The 16,788-nt window shown below is 40.2% G+C and overlaps 1 long non-coding RNA gene across 1 annotated transcript in view; it reads right to left on the bottom strand.

The window, feature by feature from the left end:
- The window catches only part of LOC122551110 (uncharacterized), a 57,582-nt gene that overhangs the window by 22,325 nt on the left and 18,469 nt on the right, over positions 1–16,788 (bottom strand). Inside the window, exon 3 of the long non-coding RNA XR_006311999.2 lies at positions 12,033–12,136. This is a non-coding gene — a long non-coding RNA (uncharacterized LOC122551110). The remainder of the gene's footprint in view (positions 1–12,032; positions 12,137–16,788) is intronic.

Here is a 16,788-nt window from a genome sequence, read left to right as displayed (position 1 = left end):
TGGGATACTGAGATTGCATGATTAGCCATGATCATATTGAATACTGGTCCATGCTTGAAGGGCTGAATGGTCTACTCCTGAACCTATGTTCTATGTTTCCATGTACCACTATCTTCTTTCTGCTACCTTCCAGTTACAGAACCACCACTAACTCTAACTCTGCCATTGTGCACACATCTCACATGGCTCATGGATCACAACTTTCATTATTCTGTGCATCAAGTCCATTCAATGGCTCTCACCCACATCAACCTCCCAAACTATCAACTTGTTCTGCACTCTGTACTTCCCACAAACCCACTGTGATAGCCTCATTACCTCTCCTGCTGTGCATCGTGACTAACTCATCTCCCATCTCGCTCAGTCCCTCCCTTAGCCTCAGTGCAGGGTAAATTGGCCTTCTCCCTAAACTGAAGTTTCCATAAAACACCCCGAGTGTTTCCTGAAATCCCTGAACTGTTTGGACTTCACCTCTATACCGAATATTGCCTAACCTCTAGACTGGAATCAGAGGAACTCTTTGACTGAGTCTAGTAATATCCTTTTAGCAACCATACTTACTGTTGACCCCGCTCAGGTATGGTCTCCTCTCTCTTTCACACATGGTCACTTGACTTAGATACATGCTGTGTGTTTGTCAGTTAAGCTGCTGTCACACGCTGCAGGAGTGACATTGATGTAGGACAGTACTTTTGCAGCAGCACATCCATTTCCATGACTGTTCAGTGTGAACTGTATTAAGCTTTCTGCCTCTGCCTTTGTGCTAAAAAGCAATAAAAGTAACAAAGGCTGGAAAGTAAGTTTAAAGTGAGTGTGTGCTAAGAAATGAAGATAAGAATCATAATACACATGTATGGTTGCATGAAATGCATGTATGTCCCTTTGCACAAAGCCACTTGGTATGAGCAATGCAAGCTGTTGGTATCCCTGAGCTCCAAAGTGAGGTCCCAAAGAGGTGTGAGAGTTGGCCCAAGAGGCTAGTAGTTTGATGTTGACCTGTCTGGATAAAAGGTCGAGGAGGACAGTGTCCACAGAGCACGCAGGGATAACATGATAAAGTTCTGGAGAAAAAAGCAGTAAGCTACTGTCACCAGGAAATTGCTCTGACCTCCATGTCAGGAGGTGATGCCGTCCAATTTCTTGGGGAAAATTGAAAGCTGAATAGAAATTGGATGAGATGCTTTACCAATGAAATGCAAATAAGGTAGTCACTGTTTGTTAAGAAGATTCTTAGACCACATTTAAAATTTAAGGAGAAAATAGAATAGAATCTATGCAGCGTGGAAATAGGCCACACAGCCCAATAAGTCCACACTAACCCTCCGAAGAGCATCCCACCCAGATCCATCACCCTACCCTGTAACCCAACAATTTCTATGGCTAACACACCTTACCTGCACATCCCTGAACGTTATGGGCAACTTAGCATCCATCTAACTTGCACATCTTTGGACTGTGGGAGGAAACTGGAGCACCTTGAGAAAGTCCATGCAGATATGGAGAGAACTTGGAAACTTCACACAGACTGTTGTCCGAAGGTGGAATTGAACCTGGGTCCCTAGTGCTGTAGACAGTAGTGTCAACTGATGAGCCACTGTGCCACCCCAATTTTAACATTTTTTTCCATCAAAGTTGAGATTCTGATTTTTTCTTTTGGCCATTTTTCCAACATTTCTCACACTACTCTGGAGAAATTTCCACCCCATGCTTTTTACATCTCATTATTTATTGGGGCTCCAAGGTGAAACTCTTCCCCTTCCCTGAGATGATGTAAGGTTCTGACATGCAAATCAGAGTGGGCTATCTGGTAGTTTCAGCCCACCATAATCCAACTTCAAAACAACATCCTTGCAATTTCATGACCAAAGTCCTCTTTGGCCCTTCAGCCACGCTGGTCAGTCTTGGGAAGCAATCAGACACCTTGTTTTCTGACTGTAACAAATGTTACTTTCTGTGCTTGCAGCTAAATTCTAGAGCTTCCTCAAAGGACTGCAAATGAGCACAATTCGCTGAAACTCTTAATGTTGATGTATTCGCTCAGGGGGAGGAGGAGTGGCGGCCAGCTTTTAGTACATGTACTTGAAAGCTGCTTCAAATATTATGGAACATCACATTGTGCTGAATTCAATTTGCACTTAAGTTTTTACAATCCTTTGTGCAAATGCATGGAGCTTGCAGGTCATATATCACAAGGAGAACTGCTTGGCAGGAATATGGATCCTGACAATAAGTTCATTAAATTACCAATTTGAACTGACAAGATTGCTAAAGCAGTCTTGTTTATGATGCTATTTAGATATGAGAGGGCAAAGAATAATTGTGGAAACAACATTTTTTTAGGTATGATTTCTGTTTTTAAGGCAACCTAACCACTTTTCACTATTTTTTGTAAAAATACAAGTAATAAACAATATAAAGTAATTCAATAGATATATTTTCTTTAAGAATGAGTTCAAAAGAAGACATTAGACTAATAGCAAGCTTTAATTTTTTTTAAGACAGCAGGATTTCAGTTAATGGATGGAGCTAGCATCAATACTTCGATTTGAAATTTGAAATTTTAAAGCAATACTGCACTCCTTTAGTTCCACTCGAGCACTGGCATTTCCTGCACTGCACTCACCATGATATCAATTCCTTGAAGGCAAAAGAAGTCAGAACTTGGTGATTGAGAGCCTCCAAAGGGACACTAATACTATAGGTTCACACTAACAATGCTCAAAAGTGTTCTGTTAGTGAAATATTGAACTGGATTTTACCAAAAATCAAACAAGTGCCAATTTTCTTTGAGGAGTTTCTTGAAGACTTTGTTTTCATTTCCCCAAAGCATTTTCTTCGCTGCTCGTCCCCTGATGTATGCACCAGGCAGCTATATTGCAGTGTTCACACCAGCATGCACTTGCTACTGGCTCTACATTTAAACCCCACCTATGCACCACTGTCGGCTCGGAGCTGCCCTTCATAGTTGCAGTTTAGGAAGAATTGCTTTAGTGGGGAGAGGACTCTGGTGATGTTGAGACCTCTACGTCTCAGTAATTAAGCAAGATTCATTGTCAAGTGCTGTACTGTACTGTTCTCCCATTATCATCTCTGTGGCATCTTAACATTTGTAAACTTCTAGCAGAACCTCACCCCTATTTTTATACTAATATAAAAACAAACATTTTATTTGCCTTCCCTATCATCTACTGAATCTGGATGCTCACCTTTTGTGGTTTGTGCACTAGGAATCCCATATCCCTGTAAAATGGCAATTTCTTCAGTCTTTCCTCTTTTGAATAATGTTCAGTTCTTCTCCTCCAGACAGGACTATGAGGCTGCAATTTCAGAATGAGGCAGATGCTCTTGGTCCAATCCACAAGCTGGGTGCTTGTCCCTGCACCTAAACTGGCTTGGCAGTAGTATTATATAGAAAAGTGACGGGTACACTCCAAAAGGAGTATTGAAGCAGACTACTTTATTCCAACTGAATCAAAGGGTTGCCATAGTGATGGGTCGAAGCTGGGGCAGACCCAATGTAAACCTCTGCGGATGGAAGGATGCAAAAGGTCATAGCGCTTGGAGTGTAACCTGAGATGGTGGACTTGCTGACTAAGTCAGAACCCAGCAAGAGCAAGCATCAACCCTTAGAGACATGGGATACCTTCTCTCACTTTTGTGTCAGGAATTACAGACATCTAATTTCTCTCCAGTACGTGGGAGAAAAAAAACTTCATATAAATCCTATTGAGGAGCAAATATATGCAAATAGGCCCCTTGTCACTCACAAGCAAAATGTTCATCTCACTGCTGGATGTAAAATTGGACTTTTATTCTGAACATTGAGAATCTCAGTTTCCCACTGACTCACCATTCCTTACATCATCATCATCACCATCATCGGTGGTCCCTCACAGACAAGGATGACTCTCTTCCGCTTTCAGAGTCAGTCTGTAGGTGGCTGTGTAAATCAATGCTGTTTCCACAGATTCTGCCACGCTTGGGGCAAAAGGTGCTCATGGGAAGGGGTGGGTGGGGCATTGGTGTGGCAGGGCGCTCTGATATCTTATATCATTTAGGGCCTGGCAAAATTCAGACCATTGCTTTTCAAAGACCATTCTTTATGACACAGATATAATGGTGTAACAATGACACTACATATTTTATGTTAAACTATATTGCCTCAAACATTAAATTAAAACAGCATGTTGTGTGGGGAAGTAAGCTATGTTGTTGTTTTCTTACCATACAGCATTAATATTACTCCTGAAATATTTATAAATTATTTAGTCATTGTCACCTAACCACACACCATTGTATTCATTCACAGATTGTGGTCATCACTGGCTAAAGCAGCATTTATTGCCCATCCCTAATTGCCCAGAGAGCAGTTGAGAGTCAACCCCATCTTTGTAGGTCTGGAGTCACGTGGAGGTCAGAATGGTAGTTTCCTTCCCTCAAGGGCATTTGTGAACCAGATGGGCTTTTCTGGCAATTGGCAACAGCTTCATGGTCATCTTTCAAACCTTACTCTTGAATTTCATTTTACTGAATTCGAACTCCACCATCTGCCATGGCAGGATTTCAACCTGGGTCCCCAGAACATTACCTGGATTTCTGGAGTAATATTCTAGTGATAATTCCACTGTTAATCATGAAAGCAGTACTTAGACCCAGCTAACATATTACCTTGAAATATTGATGTAAGAATATATTCAAACTTTTAGTCAGAAATGAGCGCAAATATCTGTCGAGGCAAACCGCAGCACAATAAAACCCGGCACACAAACTTATTAAGGCCCTTTGACATTGCAATGCATTTGTTTTAAAACATTAGTGGAAAGGAAGTGAAAGCGATCACTCTGGAGAATTTGCTGGCAGTAATTCGAGACCTAAGTCAGTACAATTACAGCAACAATTATGTCACAGGCTTTAATGAAGGGGATGAAATAACGTGTACAGGGTGACTGAAAACAGGCTGTTAATAATCACAACTTTTAACTTGTGATTGTTGTGTTTTAGGCCTGGATTTTACATGTACCTGTCAGGTGTGTTTTAGTGGTTGGACCCCCACTTTCTCACCGATACAAGAGCACTCCTCCATAATAAACTAAGTAGGCCCGTGCTGAATTTGGCTATTTAGACCCAGCAACGAGTCTACTGAACTGAATAGTATGGCAACGCGAGGACTGCAGAAGCTGGAGATCAGAGTCATTCCTGATGAAGGGCTTATGCCCAAAATGTCAAATCTCCTGCTCCTCGGATGCTGCCTGACCTGCTGTGCTTTTCTGGCAACATACACTGGACTCTGATCTGAATTGTGTGCTGCACACACCAGATGGCATGGGTAGGCAATTGGGAATGGGCAGGCTGCTTTGAATGACCTAGAGGAGAAAAGGTAGGAGAAAAGGGGGTAACATCATGTGTGCATTGGGGGCAACTCCTCTAAAATGTTATGTCTATCCGAACTTCTCCCATTCTTCTCCATAACCTGCGTAACAGAACCGACAGCATCTACATCCTTCGCTCTGCACCATGGCCTCAAGGTTGCCACCTTACCCTCAAACTGTCAGAGTTTTAATCAATTAAATCATTTGTTCCTGATAAAAAAAAGCTTTGAAAACATTGTCTTGCTTTCTTAAAGTTAAAGTTCTTAAAGACAAGACCCTACTGTCATATTCAGGAACTAAACTTTTACATTTCAAGTAAGAGGAATGTGACTGTGACTTTTGACAATTCTGATGCATCAATTACAGACCTCCTGAAAAGAATACCATCGTACTGGAGTCTGGTCTGCACTACTGTAACTGATAAATATAGGGATTTATCAAGAGGAGTTATGCCTGGAAAGAAGGCAGAAGTTAATTCTGTTTTTTTCCTGGTGCAGTGTTACTGTGTAACAATTCAATTCATTGCAGTCAAGTAGAAAAACTTGAGTCACATAGAATTGCATTTCATTTTGTGAGGAATTTTGTAGGGGGTGATACACCCTACGTTAAGGAGGACTGTGTGTGCCAGCAGTGAACTTCCTAATGAGATGTCATTTATATAAAAAAGGATCACTCAGTGAACACAAACTGATAACTCTTAACAGCACAATAGAACAGGAAACAGTCTTTCAGAAAGTATTTTGTTTTCTGCCCATTGCTGGCTTATTACTATAACTATCAGATTGTTCAGTTTGCCTGACTCAACATTTACTGCCCTGTGAGGTCCTTTGTCCACACACTTTACCTCTCCACCTCTCTCCTTGAATCAGAATGTTTGTGTTTTACCAAGCTTTTGATCATCCTTTTTAAAATTCTGTTTTCCATCCAAAATATTTTCTATGCATGATTATTCTTTGTGCTGACTGGCAAGGTTTTTGACCTTAAAGGTGACAATTTAAGCTTTGTAAATGACTGACTAGATATTTCTACACTGGGGTAAATGAAGGTAAAAATGTACAATGCTGTTGATATTAAGGATATTGAAGAATATAGAATGAAGCCAGGAAAAGGGAGGGGAAGGACAAATCACCTGATCCTTGCAAATTCCTCCACCCCACAACTCCCCAAGATATCTACAATTTTTTTCAACTTCAATCATTGTTCCTCCATGATTAGTGATTATGTCTTTAGTTTCCGAGGCCCTAACAGTGGAAATTTCCTCCCAATAGCTTTCCACCTCTTTAACTCACTTTCATCCCTCAAGACAGTTTTTAAAACGTACTTCCTTGACCAAGTGCTTGATCACCAGGCCTCATATCTTCTTAAATAGTTTGGTGTCACACTTTCGTTTTGTGACATTCTTCTGAAGTGCCTTGGGATGTTAATTATATTAAAGGCATGGCATAAATCTAAGTTGTTGTCATTTTAATATATTTTAAATGCCTGAATAATCATGTTACATTCTGATGTTTCACACAGGGAGTTTCACTCAATCAGTGTGACTGAAAAGACTTTTGGAGTTTACTGATCTACATATTTCAATTAATGTTGTGCACTTGCAAACAGTCTAGTCTATGAGTAGCAATCCTTAAAATTCATCCACTCACTTCCTTAATATATGTGGATTTATCTTCATAAAATCAGAGCAAATACTTTAAGATTACCACAGCTGATAGAACTAAGATGTCTCTAAGACAAGCTGATGAAATGAGCTGATTCCATAACTCTATCGCTGACCAATGCAGCTTTAGTTTCTCTGAGATGAACTGATACATAACCAGAATAGTCCCATTTTGCTTGGAAACTGATCCTGTTGGCATTGATTCAGATAAAAAAAACAAGCACAAAAACTCAATAACAGCAAGCTGACCTCAACACGTTTGGTTCAACAAGGCCAGACTAGAGATTATCTTTCCCTTTAGCTCTGCTGCTTCTGGATAAAATCTCAAGAGAATTAATCTTTTGAATGAGATAACGGGTCAGCAGTGATAGCACCCAACCAAAGGAGAATGACATCATCTCAAGAACATCAATTTAATTTCAGTCCAGAACACTTACCTTCAGCATTGTTAAAAATGAACTTCACCTAACTTTAACAAAAATTAATAATGTTTATTTGTTTAGAGTGATATTTGTCAATGTCAGCTGCAATCTTCTGAAAAAATCCAAATTGTGAGATCTATTTTAACATAATTATAATAATATAATTTGTTGTTTCACCTCATTTCTACAAGGTGTATAATATAACATAATTATATTATATTGTTAAATGTGAAGTATACTTGCGGAATTGTTAAATGTAAAATGCACATAAATTCATTCCGACTTTCAAGTTGACAATGAACTATCAAAACATGGAATAGAATACGTAGGAGTTAGCTATTTAGCCCTTTGAACCACTCTGCCATATAATATACAGTGATACATGTGAACAGCTAAGGATGGGAATGTAGCACAATGAGGCTGAATATGTTAATTTTATAATGATGTTAAACATGATGTAAACTGACACAAGCTATTTAGATTCTCAGAAGAAAGGACAGAACAACTTGTATCAGAGAGCTGTAACACAAACTCCAGTGCCATGAATAAGAGAGTTGATTGGAACTCCAGATTCAAAAACATAAGGCAGTGACAGAGATGCAGTAAGCTCAGGTAAGGCCTGTAGAATTTAAGACAGCAGCTTCTCAGTAGCTCAACAGACCAACCATAGTATTAGATCAGAGCAGGGTGTCAGCACAAATCAATGAGGATCAGAGATTTGACTCTGTTGTCCTTTTCTAACCCATGCTCCAGTCAAATGTGGTTCCTTCTGAAAGCATTCGACCTGCATACGTGCAGCCCACCTCAGTGGCTGTCATCCACACCAGCATGCTGAGTTAATAACACTTCCTCTCTCTGCACTTCCAACTCACTGACTGGAAATGCCTTATTGGCTCCTTTGCTCAGCTTAACTTCCCAGAGAAGAAAGGAACTGAATCCATGTGGAGCTTCTGAAGAAGGGTCATTGGACATGTAAAATTAACTCTACTTTTCTCCAGAGACACTGCCAGACCTGCTTAGCCTTTCAAGCAATTACTGTTTATGTTTGGGACCATTAAGCTGTCCTTAAGTAAAGGTAAGGCACACATTGGGAAAAGTGAAGTACACTTGTGGAATTGTTAAATTTGTGTAAAACGTACATAACCTCATTCCAACTTTCAAGCTGACAATGGAATGGAATAGAATATGTAGGAGTTGGCTATTTAGCCCTTTAAGCCATTCAGTATCATCATGGCTGATCATCCATCGCAGCAGCCTGTGCCCACTTTCTCCTCATGTCCTTCGCTTCCTTCATTCCTGGGAACTATATCGACATCTTTCTTGAAAGTCTTCAGTGTTTTGACCTCTACAGAATTACCACTCATTTGGTAATCTATTTCCTAAAAAGACTTATCCTTTATCCTTAGACTGTGACCCCCTGGTTCTGGACTCCCACATCATTGAGAACATCCTTCCTGCATCTACCCTGTCTAATCCTGTTAGAATTTCATAGATTTCTATGAGATCCTTCCTCATTCTTCTAAATGCCAGTGAATATAGTCCTAACCGGATCTCTCCCCATACATCGTCCCATCATTTTGGAATCAGACTGGGAAACTTTCTTTGTACTGCCTCAATAGACAGAACATTCTTCCTCAACTAAGAAGAGAAACTGCACACAATTGTCCAGGTGTTGTGTCATCAATACTGTCAAAGAATTTGCTAAGTTGTTAAACGGACCTGTCAAAATTACCAAGAGGGTCAGCTTCAAGGATTCAGGAGCAAGCAACAACACTGTCTAGGCATTTTAAAAAATGCAGTCATTTCAATATTTGAAAAATGTGAAGAGTTTTAAAAGATTCATTTCTATTTCAGCTTGTCTGTTGACATAAACCTGATGACTTTCATGACCGGATAAGGATCCATTAACACAATTCACAGTTGGATTGACAGCTATCAGTGGTTTTGGATTCTTTTATGCCTAACTATGTTTATTAATGTTTGTGGCACTTGAATAATAAGTTTATCGCTATAAGGTTTAATGGAGGTGATGCAATTCAAATATAATAAATGTACTTTTATGGGTGAGAGTACATTTATCAATATAGTGGATTCTGAAATGTACTTATTTTCTTTTTGTCATTTTTGCATGGGTCCTAAGATGTTGGATTTCAGGGAAGTTGATATGCCAGATGAAAGGATAAAAGCTGGGACATGGTTTAGTTTCAGTTAGCACAAAGCCCTGCTACAGGAAGGATGCTGTGAAAGAGTTCCGAAAAAAGTTTCAAGGCTGTTGCCAATGTTTGATCTAAAGGCTGAATAGGCTGGGGCTATTTTCCCTAGAACCCTGGAGGTGAAGGGGTGACCTTATAGAAGTTTATAAAATCATGACGGGCATGGAAAGGGTGATTAGTCAAAGTCTTTTCCCGGGGGGATGGGGGTGTCCAAAACTAGAGGGCACAGGTTTAAGGTGAGAGGGTAAAGATATAAAAGTGGCAACTTTTTCAAGCAGAGAGCGGTGGGTGTATGGAATGTCTACCAGAGGAACTGCTAGAGGCTGGTACAATTACAACATATATAAGGCATCTGGATGGGTATATGAATAGGAAGTGGTTAGAAGGATACGGGCCAAGCGCCGACAAATGGGACTACATCAGGTTAGGACATCTGGCTGGCATGCAGTCATAGAGATGTACAGCACAAAAACAGATCCTTCGGTCCAACTCATCGATGCCAACCAGATATCCTAACTTAATCTAATACCATTTGCCAGCACTTGGCCCAAATCCCTCTAAACCCTTCCTACTCATGTACCAATCCAGATTTTTTTTAAATGTTGTAATTTTACCAGCTTCCACCACTTCTGCTGGCAGCTCATTCCATACACGCAATACCCTCTAAACCCTTCCTATTCATATACCGCCCAGGGAAAAGACTTTGTCTATTGATCCTATCCATGCCCCTCATGATTTTATAAACCTTTATGAGGTCACCCCTCAGCCTCCTGACATTCCAGGGAAAACAGCCCCAGCCTCTTCGCCTCTCCCTGTAGCTCAAATCCTCCAACCCTGGCAACATCATCCTAAGTCTTTTCTGAACTCTTTCAAGTTCCACAACATCCTTCCAATAGGAAGGAGACTGGAATTGCACACAATATTTCAAAATGGCCTAACCAATGTCCTGTACAGCCATAACATGACTTTCCAACTCCAATACTCAATGCTCTGTCCAACAAAGAAAGGCATACCAAACGCCTTCTTCACTATCCTATAATCTGCCTCTCCACTTTCAAGGAACTATTAGACCAAAGGGTCTGTTTCCTTGTTGTACAGTTCTATGACTCTCTGAGTCTAAATTGTCCTAGGGGCTATAGCAGGTCAGCGAGTTGGTTCAAAAGCAGAGACTGGCATTGAGAGACTGGGTGGCCATGCAGTTGAAGACAGGGCATCAGCTTGTATGCTTTGGAATGGGTGGAGGAGTGGGTGTTTGAACAGAGTGAGAGTGGGATGGATACTTTTTCTGTTAAACCTTATTTATTAAACATCGAACGCATTATTCAAGTACTGAGGCAAGATTTCCTCCCATTCCATATCTGGACTGTGCACTCTCTTCAGCTTCTTTTTAGTAACCCATCTGCATACGAATCCAGCCTTCCACCTCACCCTACACCAAAAATGGAATGTTCAGCAATAATTTTTAACGATTGAGTCATGGAGCTAGAAATTATCTTGTTTATATGCACACATATAAACATAGGAGAAAGGAACAATAAAAGGCCAAACAAGGCCACTGAACCTGCAGCACCATTCAATATGACTATAGCTGAACCTCTATCTCCACATTATATTCCTGGTTTCTCCCCACACCTTGATGCCCTTAATGACTATTTAGTTCTTTCTTTAAAATATTCCATGATTTCATCTCTACAGCCTTCTCATGGTGAAGAATTATAGCTCTATGAGTATTATAACTCTCTGAGATAGTGTCAGAGATTTTATACATTTCTGATTTACTTATCAAAATAGTTATCATGGAAATGTAATCAAGAAAAAAAAACTACCCTTAACACCTTGGTAACTGTACAACTGAAATAGTGACTACTGTGAGGCTTGTCTTTTTAACCTCTTGCTTTTCTGACCAATAGTTATACCATGTATCACTATAATGTAGCCTTTCCTTCTTTTCTCTATTCTGTAACTAAGACTTGTACCTAGATGGCGCTGTAAGTGGCAACTTTTAACTTTTCATTGTACTAATTTGAGTACATTTGACAATTCAATTCAGTTCACCACAGATACCTTGACCAAATCCCCTCATCCTGACTACCCCAAAACTACCGATTACAGTTTGACTCTTCCAACTAGCTTTAATCTGATGTATCTGGTTCCCCTCCCTGACCCGACTCCCATTCCCACCTGATGACTCCTGTATCACCTACCCACTTCATCCAAATACCAATGTATCACCTCATCCACTGCTTCTGCCGACCCACCATCCTCCCCCTTTTTACCTAGCCTAACCCCTGAGACATTCAACTTACAGACTCATCTTTTTTCTGTAACTTTTCAACGAAGATTTGGAAGATTCAAACACTTTACATACCCAGAATACAGCTATTAATATGTAAAGGAGACATAACTTCTGCATGGATGGTTTGCAGTGCTCCCTTTGAAGTTTCCTCTTGTCAATTCGGAAAGATCCTCCACCTGAAGATTGTTAAGAATCAGAGAGGAAGGGAAGTGTGTGATTTTTTTTGTTTCATGGAGGTAATCTGATCAGAAGATCTGGGTGATTGTCACTCAGTAACTGATTTCAACTGCACATTCTCACAAAAATTAGTACCAATTCTTTCTTCATAACCTCCGATATCAATATAACCATTGAAATAATTAATTCTTTTCTTTGGATTAGCTAAACAAAAGGAGGTTATTAATCAATGTTTCTAAATTAACTAAACACCTATAAATTATAGTTGCGTTTCTTTTCTCAAAATATCATTCAAGGTATCACTTGGGTTACAGGATGTTGTGCCTCCATCTTTTTGATTTGGCAGCAGTGCCCTCAGCAAGGAACTGGCATACTGTGCAGACAATTTGTATTGTTCATGCTATTGTGGGAATTATGCTTGATATTGTTAATGTTGTGTTACTGGCTGGTGATATTTTTGAGAATACAATGTTTGCCTGTGATGTTGTTAATGTAGTCTCACTGATGACATAGCAGATGTTACAGATAATCTCTTCTGCTTTTCCAGCTCAGGTGTATGTCTCTGTTCGGTGTTTGCTGAGCAGTTTCCATCTCATTGATGTATGACCTTGGAGCCTCAGCCTTACCAAGAACTGTTGCTGAATTGCAGGCAGGGATTTAGCATCATTGTTGAAACATTGACCTCCTTCTATTGATACATTAGTGAATTGTCGGGCACAGTCTTTCACTCGTGCAAAGTTATTGGCAGCGGGACAAGCATTAGTAACGCTTCCATTTGGGAATACGTGATGACTGGTCATGTGTGATCATGTCGCAGCCAACCAGTTGATGATGCATATTTGAGGAGTGCAACAGGTTATGCAGCATGGGTGGAAATCTACACTCTTCCCAATTACCAAATGGAGTCAAAGGATCAGATATAGTCATAAAGTCATAGAGATTTACAGCATGGAAACAGACCAATCAGTCCAACTCGTCCAAGCCGACCAGTTATCCTAAATTAATCCAGTCCCATTTGCCAGCACTTGGCCCATATCCCTCTAAACCCTTCCTACTCATGTACCAATCCAGATGTTTTTTAAATGTTGTAATTTTAACAGCTTCCACCACTTCTGCTGGCAACTCATTCCATACACGCAACACCCTCTGTGTGAAAATGTTGCCCCTCAGGTCTCTAACATTTTCCCCTCTCACCCTAAACCTATGCCCTCTAGTTCTGGGCTCCCCCACCCCAGGGAAAAGAACTTATCTATTTACCCTAACCATGCCCCTCATGATTTTATAGACCTCTATAAGGTCCCCCCTTAGCCTCTGATGTTCCAGGGAAGAGAACCCCAGCCTATTCAGCCTCTCCCTGTAGCTCAAGTCCTCCAACCCTGGCAAATCCTTGTATTAGTCCCGTAAACATTATCTAAATTGCCTCCAATGTTTCTATATCCTACATAGGAAAGATTAAGCATTTATAAAGGGACAAAGCTGGCACAAGTATCATTTCATTGAATAGATAAAATAGAAATGTAAATGTATTTCACTTGGTTATATATTGATGCCACAGTTGCATGCATTTAAAGGTGTTGTCTTTTATTTCCAATCTGTTTCAAATCTTACATGTATGTGGATGGATCATTTATTGAGTCACATGGTCAGTTGTGGCATCTCTGACTGTCATGACCTTTACAGAATTGAATCTTGGGGCAGTATTTGAAAGGTCAGGGGTTCAGAATCCACCTGGAAACCCGGCAGGTTATCATTGCTCTGTGCCTCTCAGGCACGTGCCTGCAGCCCAGTCAACACATGCACTATAAGAAAGGATTCTATCCAATGGATTGCACCCATTCAGAGAATGTTTCAGTGAAATATGTGTGACTCCTTGCCAAATTACAAGCGGTTTCAGTAAAGTTGGCATGAGGGCTTCCTTGGGTCAAAGACCTGCAGCCCTTTCCCTTCCAGGTGTCAGTTTGTGGGAATATATTGTATTCTGCAGGTACTGTTTCAATCCTGCTGATACTGACTCCATGATTTTGCCTGAACAGTATATATATATATATATCCTGATCTACTCTGCCTTCATTCCCAACACCACCCACTCCACCAACCCACAGCCCCATGGCAATTTCCCCTGCAACTGCGGAAGGTGGAACACCTGCCCATTTCCCTCCTCCTTCCTCAGCGTCCAAGGGCCCAAACATTCTTTCCAGGTGAAGCAGCACTTTACCAGCACTTCACACAATCTAGTCTACTGCATTCGCTGCTCACAATGTGGTCTTCTTCACATTGGGGAACCAAAGTGTAGACTGGGTGGCTGCTTTGCAGAACACCTATATTCTACCTATGAAAAAGACCCTGATCTTCCAGTTGTCTGCCACTTTAAGACACCATCCTGTTCCCTGGTCAACATCTCTTTCTCAGGCTTGCTGATGTGCTCCAGCGAAGATCAGCGTAAGTTCGAAGAACAATGCTTTGTATTCAATTTGGGAACCCTGCAGCTCTCCTGACTCAATTTGGGTTCAATCATTTTAGGGCCTGAACTCTCCCACGTCCTAGTTCCCAACCTACGCACCAGACCTTGTTATCACATAGTCTACCATTACACACCACATATTGTTTGCCTCTAACAGTTTCCATTAATTCACCCTCCAAGCCAAATCATTATCCTCTGCGCAACTATTCTTCAACTATCCCCACCTATCATTTACTCCTTATCCCCTCCCTCAACCCTAACTTCTGCATATAAACCAACATTTTCCTAGCTACCATCAGTTCTGAGGAAGCGTCATCAGACCTGAAAGTTAACTCTGATTTCTCTTCACAGACACTGCCAGACCTGCTGAACTTTTCTAGCAATTACTGTTTTTGTTTTAGACTCTGAATGTTGGAGCTTCGTTGGCTGTGTTTCTCATAGATCTCTGTGTGACTGCTGGATTGATATACTTTTCCTTAATACCTGACTGCTATGCAACAATAAATTGTAACATCCTGTATATACATCCTCTTAATAATTACTTTCCAGGGCGTTTGGAGTAATATAACAATATTTTTTTAAAAAGCCTAAATCTCTGCATTGTTGAAGAAAAACAGAGTTAAACAAGATAAGTTGTTGAAATGCTGCTTGCTCACCGATTTCCCCACAAAATGCTCTTTATTCACTTGTAGATCAGTAACTGAAGAATTATCATTGTTGAATTAATGTAGCTTAGCTCTGTGAAGAACCTTAAGAACCTTATTCAATGAAATTTGTGCAAAATCAATTAAATCTAGCTTCGATCAATTATTTTAATAACATAATTCAGTTTTGCTCCATCAACCTGAGTGTATATTATGGCCATTGTGATTATATTTACTTATGATAGATTTGGGAATATGATTTCTTGATCTCACCTTGAGTCAAACCACTTAATTGTTGATCTATAATGATCAGATTATCACATTTTTCACATATTGCTCAGAAATCTATGGAAATCCAATGGATTTTTAACATCTGCACCTCCTATTTTCCAGTGGGAAAGCAACCTTGCATTATGTCAACTATATGTGTGTATATCCTGAATTTGGCATTGGATTGACATCTGTTTTGCTGTGTATTCTAATGCATTGCCTTTTATCCTTGAAACTGAGGTATTTCCAGATGTCTGAAAGAGACATTTTGTTGAAAAGATAAAATATATTATTCAAGTGATAATCCTAAATTGACATTGTGCCATCTATTGAGTCAAAGAAGAGGGAGTTAGGAACATCTTTAAAAATACATCTTTTAAAAAAAACTTCAATTCACAATTTAATATTTATTTTATTCCATCTATTTTAATAACAATCCAATCTGAAAACAAATTTAGCAAACCAAAATGTTAGGATGTGAATGGAAACAAGTAGCTAATTATCAAACAAGAAACAGTGATGACGTGAGAGTAAGAAAGAGAGAGAGAGAGATAAATAATTAAATATAATCATGTTTCTTTGCTCATGCAAATAATCCAAATGCTTTTTTGAAAATAAATATAGTGGAAGTTTGGGGAATAGGTCAGTGCTGTCAGCCCTCATTTTTTTATCTTAATCTGAAGCCTTTGAGTGAACAATTATTTTGTTATAGGTTGCCTAATACCTAGTAACTTCAAAAGGAAACAAACTCCTTAGAAATGTTTTAGATCAGATTAGATTCCCTACAGTGTGGAAACAGGCCCTTTGGCCCAACCAGTCCACACCGACCCTCTGAAAAGCAACCCACCCAGATCTGTTTCCCCTCTGACTAATGCACCTAACACTATGGGCAATTTAGAGTGGCCAATTCACCAGCCCTGCACATCTTTGGATTGTGGGAGGAAACTGGAGCACCCAGAGGTAACCCACGCAAATACGGGAAGAATGTGCAAACTCCACATGGACAGTCACCCAAGGCTGGAATCGAACCTGGGACACTGGTGTTGTGAGGAACAGTGCTAACCACTGAGCCTCCATGCCGCCCCTTAATACACACGAGCGTCCCTGGGTGTGCTCGAACCACCAACCTTTCGGTTAACAGCCGAACGCGCTAACTAATTGCACTGCAAATGTTCATGAAAAAGAGAAAATTTGAAGTCTCTATCCTCTAATATACACCTCTCAAATTCACCAAGCTATTGTTTCCTGATGGATATACCATCAATTTCATCAGTTG

This window comes from Chiloscyllium plagiosum, unplaced genomic scaffold (genome assembly GCF_037043375.1).
Source record: "Chiloscyllium plagiosum isolate Xiang-an unplaced genomic scaffold, Cpla_swu_hap1 HiC_scaffold_6, whole genome shotgun sequence".
Lineage (NCBI taxonomy): Eukaryota > Metazoa > Chordata > Chondrichthyes > Orectolobiformes > Hemiscylliidae > Chiloscyllium > Chiloscyllium plagiosum.
This window is presented reverse-complemented; position numbering and strand designations above follow the sequence as displayed.